The sequence below is a fragment of the Bubalus bubalis genome, chromosome 10 (genome assembly GCF_019923935.1).
Source record: "Bubalus bubalis isolate 160015118507 breed Murrah chromosome 10, NDDB_SH_1, whole genome shotgun sequence".
Classification (NCBI taxonomy): Eukaryota; Metazoa; Chordata; class Mammalia; order Artiodactyla; family Bovidae; genus Bubalus; species Bubalus bubalis.
This window is the reverse complement of record NC_059166.1, coordinates 1,062,368-1,077,401: the sequence shown is the minus strand read 5'-3', so window position 1 is coordinate 1,077,401 and position 15,034 is coordinate 1,062,368.

Below are 15,034 nucleotides of genomic sequence, written 5' to 3'. Positions count from 1 at the left end.
GAAGTAAACAGCTACTCACCCCAGTATGCTTGCCTGGAGAATGCCATGGACTGAGGAGCCTGGCGGGCTACAGGCCATGGGGATGCAAAGGGTAGAACGTGACTGGGAGGCCATTTTCACTTTTTTTCTTTTCAGAGTACCTTTCAAAATAAGACAGAGCAAGACAGACAAATTTCTCTTTCTTTTAGGGTTGATGCTTTGTATTTACCTCTAAGTTTTAAAATCAACTTGCTGATTCCTAAAGAAAAGGCTTCTTGGAATTTTGACTAGGATTGCTTTGAGTCTATAGACCAAAATGGTCAAGGTTAACACGATAAGAATACTGAGTCTTTTGACCCAAGAACAACATGTATCTCTGCGTTCATTCGGCTCTTCTGTAATCTCCCTCAGCTGTCCTGTGTCCCTTTCAGTGTATAGATCTTGATCACGTTTAAAGTTTATCCCTAAATATGACACCGTTTATGCTTTTGTAAATAGTACTTCAATTTCAAATTCCTATTTTCACAGCACTATATAGAAATACAGTCAACTTCTATGTTGCGTGTTCTGACCCCACTAAACACATCTATTAATTTTGTATGTCTTTAGAATTTTTTATTTTCATGATATCATTTATAAATAAAGATGGTTTTACTTTTCCAATCTACCCATTTTTATTATGTTATTATATGGACATGATATGGACTTTTAGGTGGAAATTTCTGTGTTTTTTTTTTAAGGTATAAAGGACTTTTCATTTCTTAGTTTTCTATTTCTTCTTAGGTCAGTTTTGGTAATTTAAAGCTTTCAAAGAATGTGCATATTCATGTAATTTGTCAAATTTGTTGGTGCAAAATCTTACTTAAAAATGCCTTTATTATTCTTAAGATCTTAGAAATATTTCTGTAAGATCTTAGATATATTTCATCTTATGTTAGTGAACAGCATCTTCTCTCAACTTTTTCTTATTCAGCCTGGTTAGAGTTTTATAGATTTTATTGATTTTTTTCAAAGACCTAGTTTTTGGTTCCATTGATTTTTCTACTGTCAATTTATTATTGAATTGATTTTCTGCTCTTTTAGTTTCCCTTCATTCTACTTAATTTAAGTTTACTTTAACCTATTTTTTTTTCATTTCTTTGGAAAGCATCGATTTTATTATAATCATTTAAAATTCTATATTTCCCTCTAAATATCTCCTTAGCTATTATCTCCATCTAGTCAAAGCTATGGTTTTTCCAGTGGTCATGTATGGATGTGAGAGATGGACTATAAAAAAAGCTGAGCACTGAAGAACTGATGCTTTTGAACTGTGGTGTTGGAAAAGACTCTTGAGAGTCCATTGGACTGCAAGGAGATCTGACCAGTCCATCCTACAGGAAATCAGTCCTGAATATTCACTGGCAGGGCTGTTGCTGAAGCTGAAGCTCCAATATTTTGGCCACCTGATGAGAAGAGCTGACTCACTGGAAAAGACCCTGATGCTGGGAAAGATTGAAGGTGGGAGGAGAAGGGGAGGACAGAGGATGAGATGGTTGGATGGTATCATGGACATGATGAACATGTGTTTGAGCAAGTACCAGGAGTTGGTGATGGACAAGGAAGCCTGGTATGCTGCAGTCCATAGGGTCACAAAGAGTCTGACACGACTGAGTGACTGAACTGATAACTGAACTGATCTCCTTAGCTGTATATAACAATTTTTGAAATTCTGTGTTTCATTTCCACTTATTGGAAAATATACTCTAACTCCTCTCATAGCTTCCCCAGCTCATGAATTACTTAAACATATGTTATATTTTTTCCAAATATTTAGGGATTTTTCAGATATCTTTCTGTAATTGATTTCTACTCAATACCATCATGATGAGAAAATGTACTCTGTAAAATTTTAAGCATTTTTTAAAAATATTTTGAGGTTTGTTTTATAGCTCAGAATATAACCATATTGCCTGGTGAATATTTTATGTATAACAGGAAAGAATATCTACTCTGGAGATTTGGGCTAGAATGTTCTATAAATGTCAATTAAGTTTGGGTGATTAACACTATTGTTTAAATGTTGTATACTTTCCCAAAGACACACTTTTTACAGTTTAATCTGATATAATTTTCATGTAAAACTCTTAGGAGACAGGTCACAGATGACACTAAGCTCTGGGATCCCATAGGACAAGGCTCAAGTATCAAGGCAATGAGTAGGGGCTCTTGGTAGCCTACTCGCATGCTGGGGTGTGATGGTTGGCTCATGACAAGGTACCTCCTCTCTCCTGGAGCCCTGGCAAATGCCTGACTTCCTGGAGGGTTCAGTGGGTAGACATCGTTTTCCACAGGACTCGTCCCAGCTTCACCATCCAGAAGGCAGGGGCGAGGCACACGTGAACCCTCCTCCAAGCTCCTGCCCTTCATCTCCCCCTGTCTCCACTGGCTTCCTGGACGTGGAAACTCTACAGCCTTAAGATTCAAGCAAGTCATATTCTGCAGTGTCATGACCACAGAATGACTTTTTATTGGCTAAATTCAAGCCCCACTCCCCTACTTTACAAGACTTGCTTGAAAAAATGGAATGAGCCAGGGGGTCTTCTGTTCAGTTCTCTGCTCGAGTCCTACTTGTCACCCTACACTGAGAACCAAGAGTCTGTCCCCAAGGCGCCCTTCAATCCCAGAAGCTGTAGGAACAACTACAAAACCCTAGGTTATGCTTTCTCTTGTACTCTTTCTTTCCATTCTAAGTTGAAATGAAAAGGAAAATGCCAGAACCACAATCTTCATCAAGAAAAACAGTAAGAGAAACAGAAAAAGTGTTGAGGTGGAAGAGGAAAGGGGATGGCCCACTTTGCAGGATTTAAGTATATGGGCAATCTTTTTGCTGGAACATTCTATGCCTAACACAAAGCATTATTTAACACAATTTGTCAATGGCAATGGAAGTTTTCCATATTTTTTAATGTATTTGTCTAAGTTGAAATGTGAAGAAAACGTTGGCACAGCATTGGCCTCTGATCATTAATCTCACATTATCACTTTTGTAGTCTACACTGATTATGCTCAGAGAATAGACCTCACCACAAAAAACAAATGGAATTATAACCATCAGAATAAAAAGCTACTTACATTTATCCATTGGCGTTAAAACCTATAAGAATCTGCACACATTCTCCACTCTCACCCCTAACTAAATTACTTATTTGTTAGGCTTAAACCCAGCAATACTAAATATCAATATATGCTCAGTTGCTCAGTCATGTCTGACTCTTTGCAACCCCACAGACTGTAGCCCACTAGACACCTCTCTTCATGGGATTTTCCAGGCAAGAATACTAGAGTGGGTTGCCATTTCCTTCTCCAGGGGATCTTCTGACCCAGGGATCAAACCTGTGTCTCCTGCACTGGCAGGCAGATTCTTTACCACTAGCACCGCCTGAGAAACCAAATGCAGCCCACCAGGCTCCTCCGTCCATGGGATTTTCCAGGCAAGAGTACTGGAGTGGGGTGCCATTGCCTTCTCCACAAATACCAATAACAGATGCAAAAAAACATATCTAGCTTTTCACTAATTGCAATGAGGACAATAATTTTATTACGGCTTTTTACTTCTGCATACCAAAAAAAAAAAAAAAAGACTAAAAAAAAAACCATGTGTAAGTTTTGAGAATGGTTGGCTCTTAGTAGACAGGCCCACAAGTGAAACGAGAGACACCAGTGCTCTGAAGAGACCCCCCCCACATTATGGATGGTAAAGGGGAGACATCAGGAGTCCCTTGGTGAATGATTTTATTCATGCCTGGAAGGGCCCACTTACCCTCTTGTTAGTGTTTCCTCCAGATTTCACTTCTTGGCCCCTTAGAATCCATTTTCATTTTTAGAGTTGGAATTGACCTTCAGTTTATTCACTTTTTTTCACTTTTACTGGTGCCTCACCACCATACTTTTGGAGTCCTGTTTGCTGATTTGGACATCTCCAGAGATGTGCCGGGTATCCGAAGACTATGTGATTAAGAAGCCGGGGTGTCAGCCACGTTACCTGCAGCCACTTTCTGGAATCCCTTCCACCTCTGTGCTTTGTATCAGTGGCAAAGCACATTAGCCATAAAGTTTGGGTGTGGATTTTAATTCACATCAGCCATAAAAAGTAGCCTGTGAGTAGGTGGAGCCACTTTATTAAAAATATTTTATAACTACATCTTCAAACAGCTTGATGAAAACTTATTTTTATTGGGCACACATGTAACAGCCCACAACTCCTGCTTTCAATAATTTCTGAACCCTCAGCTTGAATAAATAAAGAAAAAAACGTCAGTGATATAAAATGACAAGCCAAGCTTACCGAAAGGAAAGTTTAAAAATAATCATGTCTCCAGGCTCAGTGAAAGATAAAAATCAAATAACGCAGCTTGTTTCAAATTGTCCCTCTTTCAACACACACTGCCCTGATGAATGATTTCTTCACTCCTACACTTGTAGACAGACTGAAAAGGCCAGCCCTCATTCAGGACCAACAGGTTGCTGATGGTGAGGGAGGCTTGGGAAAGACCGGCAGAAAAGCGCCTGCCGTCTGCTCGCACCTCCGCGGCACGCAGGCAGCAGGCGGCGCCCCTGCGGACGTCAGGTGGATTTCTCACAATTTCGATTCAGATGCGTGAACCCAAACAGGAGGGAGGTGGGAGCCAAGGTGGGAGGTGAGCTGATGGCCGTCCAGATGCCAAGACAGAGCAGCCTCCAAGTGGACGGTGAGCAAGGAACGGGGAGGAGGGCCCGCGGGGAGTGGGAGGAGGCTCAGCATGGAGTGGGGAGGAGGGCCCGCGGGGAGTGGGGAGGAGGGCCCACGGGGAGTGGGGAGGAGGGCCCGCGGGGAGTGGGGAGGAGGGCCCACGGGGAGTGGGGAGGAGGGCCCGCGGGGAGTGGGGAGGAGGGCCCGCGGGGAGTGGGGAGGAGGGCCCGCGGGGAGTGGGGAGGAGGCTCAGCATGGAGTGGGGAGGAGGGCCCGCGGGGAGTGGGGAGGAGGCTCAGCATGGAGTGGGGAGGAGGCCCACCACGGAGTGGGGAGGAGGGCCCGCGGGGAGTGGGGAGGAGGCTCAGCATGGAGTGGGGAGGAGGGCCCGCGGGGAGTGGGAGGAGGGCCCGCGGGGAGTGGGAGGAGGGCCCGCGGGGAGTGGGGAGGAGGCTCAGCATGGAGTGGGGAGGAGGGCCCGCGGGGAGTGGGAGGAGGGCCCGCGGGGAGTGGGAGGAGGGCCCGCGGGGAGTGGGGAGGAGGGCCTCTCTCAGTTTGCTGTGGGGTCGGGGGTGACACGGGAGGAGGGGAGGTTCCCAGAACAGGAAAAGTCTCGAGCCTGTTACAGACAATGTGCAGTGGACCTGGATCTTCATTTTGTTTTTGCTTCTAACAACTTTCTGGCGTCGACGTACTGGCCCCATTTTACAGACTTGGAGGTGCCAGCGGCTTCTGCGCGTACCCCAGGGAGGGCCCTCCGTCTAGGGCCGCTGGACGCAGCGGGGTCAGTGCCCTCAGGCACGCCCGGGGAGATGGGGACCATGGACAGGAGTCAGCCGTGCGCTGCACGTGGCTGAAAAAGCGTGCGTCACAGTGAGGACATGATACTAAGATGGCCGACGTGGAAACACCTTTTTATCCAGAGGTTTGGTCAAAGGAGGTGAATATCTGCAAATTCAGTTCGTTCAGCTTAAATAAAAGCATTGTATTCTTCAGTCCAATTTAGAAACTATGAGCGATAGTGAAGCCAGCCCTAGTTAAAGGGTTGATGATGTAGGGTCAGTCTCCTTGGCTTCTTATAAGCATCCCACAGGGCGAGATGGTTGGACGGCATCACCGACCTGATGGACGTGAGCTTGAGCAAGCTCCAGGAGATGGAGAAGGACAGGGAAGCCTGGCGTGCTGCAGTCCACGGGTGGCGAAGAGTCGGACAGGACTGAGCGACTGCACAACAGCAGCATCCCAAGATTCTATTTCCGTTGTTCTCGGGACCATTGGTCTTCCTTGAGGGGCACATTCATTTTTCTTTTTCTGTTTTCGTTTCTGTGCTGATCTCCTCATTGTGATCAGTTCTGTATGTTTGCTTCCCCAGTTTGATGTAGAATAATTATCATTGACAAACTCTGTGTGTGTGTATGTAAATTGCTTTACTTTCCCCCTCCCACTTCTTCCAATAACTGTTCAGCTTGGGCCTCTTTATTCCGTGTATTGACATATGCCTGATACTTCCTGAGTCTAGTCTCTTTTTAAGCTTCTGGTTCTTTTTTATGTAACTTAATTTTTCTGTGCTTACTCATGCTTCCAGGGCCAGCAACCCTTACAATCTCCTCAGGGGGTGTACCGTTTTCTGCACCCCATCTGCTAGATTACACACTTCAGCGTTTTATGTGTGAATCTAATTGTCCTCCCTGGTCATCCTTTAGAGTTTTACCTTTCGTATGATGGTGTTGCAGAAGTTTTAGGTGTCTCTGTGTTCTGGCACAAGAATCTATCCTCAATAGCCACCTTAGAAGGTCCCTGATTCCGCATCAAGAGCCCACAGAGTCAGGATCCATCTGTGGTGGCCACAAGCTAACCATGACACAGGTATGGTGTGACCACACAAGACATCATGGTCCTGCTAGAAACGAGCAGTGATGAAGTGAAGCGCACGCAGAACTCAGCTTTGTTGCTTCCAGCCAAGGAAGAAAAATGAAGATGCACTGACATTTTCACACCTAAATACATGTATATTTTTTTCCTTTAAGAGAAAAATTTTCTGTAAGGGAAGCAAAGAGGATGTTTTCTACAATGGTTGCTTTGTGGGGTTTTCTGTAATATGAGGCTTCAGCTTCCCACTAAGTTAAGAAATTGTTATTCTTTCCTATTTTCCATATGCTTGTTTGAAATTAACATCATTATTCTGATCATTAACTCTTCAAGCTTCTAAAATTGCCAGACTGACTCTTGAAAAGTGTGGTTCAAATATCACACCTTGATATTTCACCAGCAGCCATACATCTTGAGCCTTCCCTCCCATAATAAAATTAAATGAGTATAATTTATTGAGGATTCCTTGACATAATTACGGGTTTTTGGAAGATAGGAAAATTCTGCCTGGAAAGTGGCAATTCAAAAGAAGAAGAAGAAGATAAAAAAAAAAAAGAATCCAGGGCACTCACCTGACTGCAAAGACCATAATTAAATCTGCTAGAGAAGCCTGCAGAGAGCACAAATGCTATTTTTGTACTGAGTTCAAACAGACTCTGGTTTTCCCCAATTTAAACATCTCTGGTGAAATAGCTGAGTTCAAAGTCCAGGTCCTGGCTGATGCGGAGATGTCTTTTGCAGGCCTCCACCGCCGAGAACAGGCGGCCGCCATCAGGAGATGGCGTTTCTGTGGCTCAGCGAGATGCTTTCTCCCTCGGAGGCACCTTCCCAGCAACTGTTCCCCCAGTGGATGTGTCGCTGTTGTGCACTCATGGGTCTGTCTCTTCACCCCTCCGCTCTGTGGGGTCTCTTCACCCCTCCCCTCCATGGTCATGGGGTCTCTCCAGCCCTCCCCTCCGTGTTCTGGGGCTTCACTTCTCTCCCGGTGACTGAACCCAAGCCGACTGACAACACTCATCACGACTCCTGGCCCTACAACCTGTGATGATCAGAGCTGCCCTGCCCTGACTGAGGGCTTCCCTGGCTGCTCAGAGGGTGAAGAATCTGCCTACAGTGGGGGAGACGCTGTTCCATCCCTGGGTTGGGAAGATCCCCTGGAGGAGGCCATGGCAACCCACTCCAGTATTCTTTCCTGGAAAATCCCATGGACAGAGGATCCTGGCTGGTACAGTCCATGGGGTCCCCAAAAGTTGGACACAACTGAGCAACTAAGCACAGCACAGCCCTGTAGGTTGGTGGTCCTGCACCCCCAGGGGGCAGCTGCACACACTCCCTGCCCACCCCCAACCCCCACACCTCTGTGAAGCACAGCCCCTGTGCCTTGCTCTCCAGCAGCTTGTCACCACCCTGGTTCTTCTCTGTTCCAAAGGACTCATTCCTTGTTGTTTTTTTTTTCTTTGCAAACTCTAAATGAGACTACTAATTGTTAGTGTTATTATTAACAGCACTCTGGTGCAATGAAACAGTCATACGAGAGTGACCAGGAGGAGTCCACACTAAACATGCTGGGTGGTTGTGAGCGCGTGTGTAGCTGAGCAAAGCAGACTTGAAGTTCAGCAAGAGCAGCTTCTCATGGAATCAGTGAGCAGAGTGTGGAGACCGCAGGGATGCGGGAAGCGGCGCCAGACGGGGACCCACACGGCCGCGGCCTCGCCTGGCTGCACTGGTGCTCACCGGAGCCCCTCCCAGGTCCAGCTCGGCCCCAGAGAAGGCACACGGGGTAAGAAGTGCCCCCGGCAGTGAGGCCACTGCCCCGGAAGCTCCCACGTGGGGGACACACGGAAAAGGCCTTGTGGGATGGAGCCCCCGACCCCCAACCACGATCTTCCTGCCGAGAGAGCAGGGGCCAGCTGATACCCCCAGGCCCCAAAAGCTGCAGATTTGAGAACAACGTGATTTAGTGTTTTTTTAGGTGGCTCAGATGGTAAAGAATCTACCTGCAATGTAAGAGACACGAGTTCAATCCTTGGGTTGGGAAGATCTCCTGGAGAAGGCAACCCACTCCAGTGTGCTTGCCTGGGAAATCTGACAGAGAGAGAACCTGGTGGGCTAGAGTCCCTGGGTCACAGGGGCAACTAACACTTTCACTTACTTTAAGCCACTGAACTTTGAGGCGGTTTACCACATACCAAAGGCGATGGAGGAGTAAGGCAGGCACCTGCTCCTGACAACCCCGCCCCACGCCCTCACCAGCTCATCCTGCACGGTGGGCTCTGGGGCTTCTGCTCCGGTCCGTGAGGAGGGTCAGCTGCAGTAGAGGCTCTGGGGTAACAGCAAGCTAAACCAGAGAACCAAATGGGTGCTTCCAAGCCAGTGAAGGGCAATGCCCTGGGTGGAGGAGACACAGATGCTCCAGGATCAAATAGGGCCGTGAAGAGCCCACCTGCCTGGGCTGACCACTTGTGTGTGCTTGGGCGTGTGTGCTGGTTTGTATGTACCCATTTGTGTGTGCCTGCTGGTGTGTGCCACTTTTGTGTGTCCATTCGTGTGCGCCCGCTCGTGTGTGCTTGCTCTTGTGTGCTCACTCTGTGTGCTGTAAGTGACAATGATCATGAAGGAGCCTGTCTGTACATTGGTATCAATAAACAATTGCATCTGTTTTAAAGAAGCCATTCCTCTGCTCCCAAGCGGCCTGTGGCCTGGAAACCAAGAGTCCACAGAGGGAACAGCCACAAAGACCGATTAACTATGCACTGCTTACTGGATCTACCCACGAACATCTGTTTTCTGGATGACACATGTGGTCTTAGACACTTATGAATCCTTCTGGACAGTGTTCACCAGCTGGCCCCTGGAAAGCCTGCTCCCCTAAAGGCTTTCCCCTCTAAGGCCCACCAGCCACAGATGCCACATATTCACCTTGTGTGTCAGTCTCAGCCTTGGGGACACGGGACAGCAGGGGTGGAAGCTTGTCAGGACATCCAAGCTCTGGGCCCGACCATGTCCATGTCCACGGTGTGGAGCCTGCTCCCAGCTGCTGCAGGGTGAGCTCGGGGCTCTGGCTCTCGTCCCCCACTTCTGTGAACCCCTCATGAACACGGGGGTCCCCACCCTGTCCTGACACTGACGGCCAGATCCCCGCTGTGCCAGAGCCCACAGACCCCACGGACATCTGGGCACCTGCTCTCTGTGGCATCTGCTCTGCCTCCTTCGTGGGACAGGCCCCTTCTTGATGACCTGTTCCCACCTAACACAGCTTAAGAACAGAGACAAGGGCTGTGACGCACATGTGTTCTTCCAGAGCATTTAATCCCGACGGAGGGCTCCAGAGGTAGACCCCCTGGGTGCCCAGACGTCCTGCAGGCCCCTCACCCACCAGCAGCAAAGGAAGGTGGGGATGGGGCCAGCGTGGGGGTGAGAGCCTGGGGACCTGATTCTCTTCCACCCTCTGGAGACCTGGGGGAGAGGGGTCCCAAGCAGAGAAGCTGGCCCTGGGGCCCCGGCCAGCTTGAGCAGGCTGGGGTCCAGGGCCAGGACATGGGCCCAAAGCCCAGAGCAGCCAAGGCCAGGCCAGCCCCAATCCCAGGGCTGAGCAGGAGGCTGCGGCAGACGGAGCCGTGGTCACGCGGCAAGGCTGAGGGTGGCCGGTCTTCCTCCCGGGGAGCCCCGGCCCGCCTGCCGGAGCCCAGGGCCCCCGGACCAGCAGCGGCTCACAGCCTAGATCACGGCTGTCTTGATCCCGTGCCCGGGCCAAGTGAGTTACTGGAAATACGGCAGACTTTTATAAGTACCACAGGCATGTCTGGTTTTCCAAGCTTCAGCAAAGAATTTTTTTTTTCCATGAACAATATGAAACAGACTTAATAAAAATTCAACAAAGCGACATTGTCTTGATTCATCTGTACTGTGATTTTGCCTTTCCCAAAACTGGTATTAATTTTTTAGCATCTTCATTATTTAAGCATTTATGAGTAACTAATTCAGCAGATACCAAGAAAAAATGTTTTAATTTACCATTGGGAGAAATGTGGCTATGTTGCTTTTGTTAAATGGGAGTTCCCGGCAAAGAGTCAGACAAGACTAAGTGACTGAACTGAAGTACCTTGACTTTCTCTAGTGATTCAAGAAAAAAATATATAAATAAGAGAAAAAAGAAACAATGTCAGATGTGACCAGGTTTCTAACAGCACGGGACGTGCAAAGGTGAACACAACACAGAACAAACCAGCAGCTCAGCCCCCAAGCCCGGGCTGCTTCCTTCAGGAGAGCTGCACGTGAGAAGGAACACAGTTTTGACATAAGGAACCTCATCTGGGAGCGTTTCCCACTGATGAGACTGGACTCAGACATCCTGAGCACATGGAAAGAGATAAAGCTGTAAACACAGGTGTATTTATACAAAGAAGTGTGCCCAGGGCAGCAGTCTGCAGAGGTTAGGCGAATTAACATTAGCCCCTGACTATGCTTCAGTTCAGTTCAGTCACTCAGTCGTGTCTGACTCTGTGACCCCATGGACTGCACACACCAGGCCTCTCTGTCCAACCCCAAATCCTGGAGCTTGTTCAAACTCATGTCCATCAAGTCAGTGATGCCATCCAACCATCTCATCCTCTGTCATCCCCTTCTCCTCCCACCTTCAATCTTTCCTAGCATCAGGGTCTTTTCCAGTGAGTAGGTTCTTCACATCAGGTGGACAAAGGATTGGAGTTTCAGCTTCAGCATCAGTCCTTCCAATGAATATTCAGGACTGATTTCCTTTAGTATGGACTGGTTGGATCTCCATGCAGTCCAGTTTAGTTCAGCCACTCAGTTGTGTCCGACTCTTTGCAACCCCATGAACTGCAGTACGCCAGGCCTCCCTGTCCATCACCAACTCCCGGAGTCCACCCAAACCCAAACCCAAACCCATGTCCATTGAGTCGGTGATGCCATCCAACCATCTCATCCTCTGTCGTCCCCTTCTCCTCCCGCCCTCAATCTTTCCCAGCATCAGGGTCTTTTCTAATGAGTCGGCTCTTTGCATCAGGTGGTCAAAGTATTGGAGTTTCAGCTTCAAATCAGTCCTACCAGTGAACACCCAGGACTGATCTCCTTCAGGATAGACTGGTTGGATCTCCTTGCAGTCCAAGGGACTCTCAAGAGTCTTCTCCAACACCACAGTTCAAAAGCATCAATTCTTTGGTGCTCAGCTTTCTTTATAGTCCAACTCTCACATCCATACATGACCACTGGAAAAACCATAGCCTTGACTAGACGGACCTTCAATATATATATATTTTTTCCAAATTATAAAGTAAAACTTCCCCAAATTAGAAAACATAAATATTTTATGTGTCTGTGCAGGTCGCAGAGTGTCTCTCGTGTCTGGTTACATTGCTGTTCTTCCAAGATCAGGTTCCTCCCTAAAGACCCGGGGTCGCCTGACCTCGGCTCCCACGGCTGTAGGAGGCCCCGGGTCCCAGGGTCAGTGCCGCTTAGTTGAACTACGCTGGTGTTGAATGGGGCACAACCATAGGATCAGACGCAGACGGCCCTGAGAAAGCTTTTGTCCGCAGAGGTCGCGTCTGTTTCTGCGGTTCTCACGTACCCTCACGTCACGTCACGTGACGTCAGCCTCGTCGACGAAACCACAGGTTGAGAGGTGGGCGGGGGCGGGGCTCTGTGAGGTCGCCGATCCTCTTCCGGGTCGTCCGTCCCAGTTGGCCGAGAATCAGGACGGCTGGCGGGGTGGGAGCCGCCCTGAGAGCCCGTCAGTGCTGGGGGGAGCCGCGCCTCCGGGCCGGGGCGTGGCTGCGTCCTGCTGGTTCATACCTGAGACAAAAGCCGGCCTGGAGGCCGCGCCGGGCATCCTGTGTGCCTCCCGGCGCGGTGAGACAGGGCGCGTCCTCCCCGGAGAAGGGCTGGGTGAGGGCGAGGCACCCCCCGGGCACACCTGGCTGCCCTTCTGTAAAGCTGAGGGGCCGTCCGGGCTCCGGGCGGCTTTGTCCTCCTCACTGGAGTCACAGCTGACGGGGTCTCTCAGGGCCTGTGATGGGGAAGGAGCTGGAAGATCTTGGACCAGCCTCGGGGCACTGTTCCCCGGGCACCCGCAGGGGCCCCAAACACCACCCTGCGATCACAGGAGGCGAGGGCACAAACAAGCACCCAGATAGACGAGACACTGGAGCAGGATGAAGAGAAGGGTGTGGAGCCACGTGCGGTGAGAGGGGAGCAGGACGCAGGGCGGGGCTGAGAGGACCCTGGGGCCAAGGCCCGGGGCACACAGGGTGGCGCAGACTCATAAATGCACGCTCAGCCCTGGAGGCCAGACTCCCAACAAACGGCAGGGCGTTGGGACGGTGATCAACAGGGCCAGCATAGGGCACTGCCTGAGACCCCATCCCCACCCCTGTCCCTGGGGTCTTCTCCCTGAGGGCCTGTGTCCGTGAGTGTCTTGGCCAAGGGCCCCAGTCCTGTGGATGGAGACACACCCTGAAGACCTCATCTTAACTGGGAATCAGAGGCCACATTGGGGGCCACCAAGGCAGCAGGTAGGGAAGTAAACGTGAGGGAATGGGCTGGTGTGTGTCTGTCGTGCTGGCAGAGGGTACAGGAGGGTGGCCAGTCAGAGGGAGTTAAACTGGACACAGGCTCAGCCCCAGGGATGAAGATGAGTAGGGGTTCGGGGACACAAAGAGAGGGACGCAAGGACCACCCACCGCCTCTGAAGGACAGGCACTTCTGAGGACTCTGAGAAGACCGATCTCTGGTTCTTGTTTCCTTTCTGCTGGGGGTCATTTGATCTGTGGCTTCTTCATCTGTGTTTAGACTGGTTGCTCCTTTACAAAAACAGTAATGATGAAAGCACAGGATTCTGAGCATCTTCTTAGGAAAGTGCTTCTAAAGCTTCCTGCGTTGTGAGAAAAGCAGACCGAGGCCTTACCCCACAGGACCCAAATATTGCAATATACGAATGGGAATATTGCAAGTTTACAAAGGAAAATAATTACGAGTGTAGAATATTTACCTTGCGAAATTTGCAGCACCTTCCTAAGGCTAGGGCATGGATTTGCTTTTCTCATATAAATAAGCCACTCATGTTTAAGGGGGGACACAGCACTTTGTGGGCTTCCCTGCTGGCTCAGATGGTGAAGAATCTGCCTGCAATGGGGGAAGCCTGGGTTCCATCCCTGGGTTGGGAAGATCCCTTGGAGGAGGGCATGGCAACCCACTCCAGTATTCTTGCTGGAGAATTCCCGTGGACAGAGAAGCCTGGCAGGCTACTGTCCATGGGGTCGCAAAGAGCCTGATGTGACCGAGCACAGCACTTAGTACTTTTTTATATAGCATTGTGTTTACTTATTGTTGGCCGAGCCTGGTCTCACCGCTGTGAGGGCTCTTCTCTGGTTGTGGTGAGTGGGAGCTACTCTCTATTGGTGGAGCCCGGCTTCTCCTGGCCATGGCTTCCCTTGTTGGGGAGCACAGGCTCTAGGGCCCGTGGGCTTCAGTAGCCGTGGCCCCAGCTCTAGAGCACAGGCTCTGTAGTTGTGGCCACAGGCTTAGTTGTTCCTCGACACGTGCGATCTTCCCATGCTAAGGATCGAACTGGTGGCTCCTGCATTGGCAGGTGGATTCTTCCCCACTGAGCCACCAGGGAAGCCCAGCTCTGAGCACTTTCCTGCAAACTCCAACACCATCATCACACACAGAGCCATCTCCAGAGCCATCCCACATGGGCCTGAAGCTGCGCAGGGGCTGCTCCATCGTTGGCAGCAAAAGGAAGAAGGATCTGCTCAAGTTTCCATTGGGGGCAATGTGAGAATTCAGTTAACTGGTTAACATGGTGAGCTGTTTATGGAAGAGGCCCTCCTGCAGAGCAGAAGAGAACTCTGTGCCCTATTCCACATGAAACCCGAAAAGCAAAAGCATGTACTTGTGAAGTGTGTTCTTTGCACAGCTGGCTGCTTCAGCCAGGTCTTTGTTCAGCCTCCTTTACCGTCCTGCACGAGTAATGCCTCCGCTGCCTCGGGGGGTAGTCATGCGTAGAAGCAGAGAAGCGACCTGAATTAGACCAGAGCTTGCTACTTGGTTCAGGATGGATGTTTTAACTTAAAAATGATGAAGTTGTATTAACTCCAAAAAGACCAAACTCTCACGGAAAGTGGGGGCTCTTGGATTTCGAGGAAGTTTAAGCCTCAGGCAGGGGAAGAGGCACAAAGGGGCAGCCAGGAGTCAGGATTCTGTGACCTTGTGTGAGCCGGTGGCTCCCTAGCCCTGAACGCAGAGTCCTCACCTCTGAGAAGGCTATAACCCTGTCCATTCCTACCGACTTCCAGCTGTCACAACACCAAACAGAAACCCCCATGTCTGCCGACTGTCCTTTTGTTCTGTAAGCATGAAATTAAAAGACGCTTGCTCCTTGGGAAAAAAGCTATGACAAAACTAGACAGTGTATTAGAAAGAAAGAGACATCACCTTGCCAACAAAGGTCTGTGT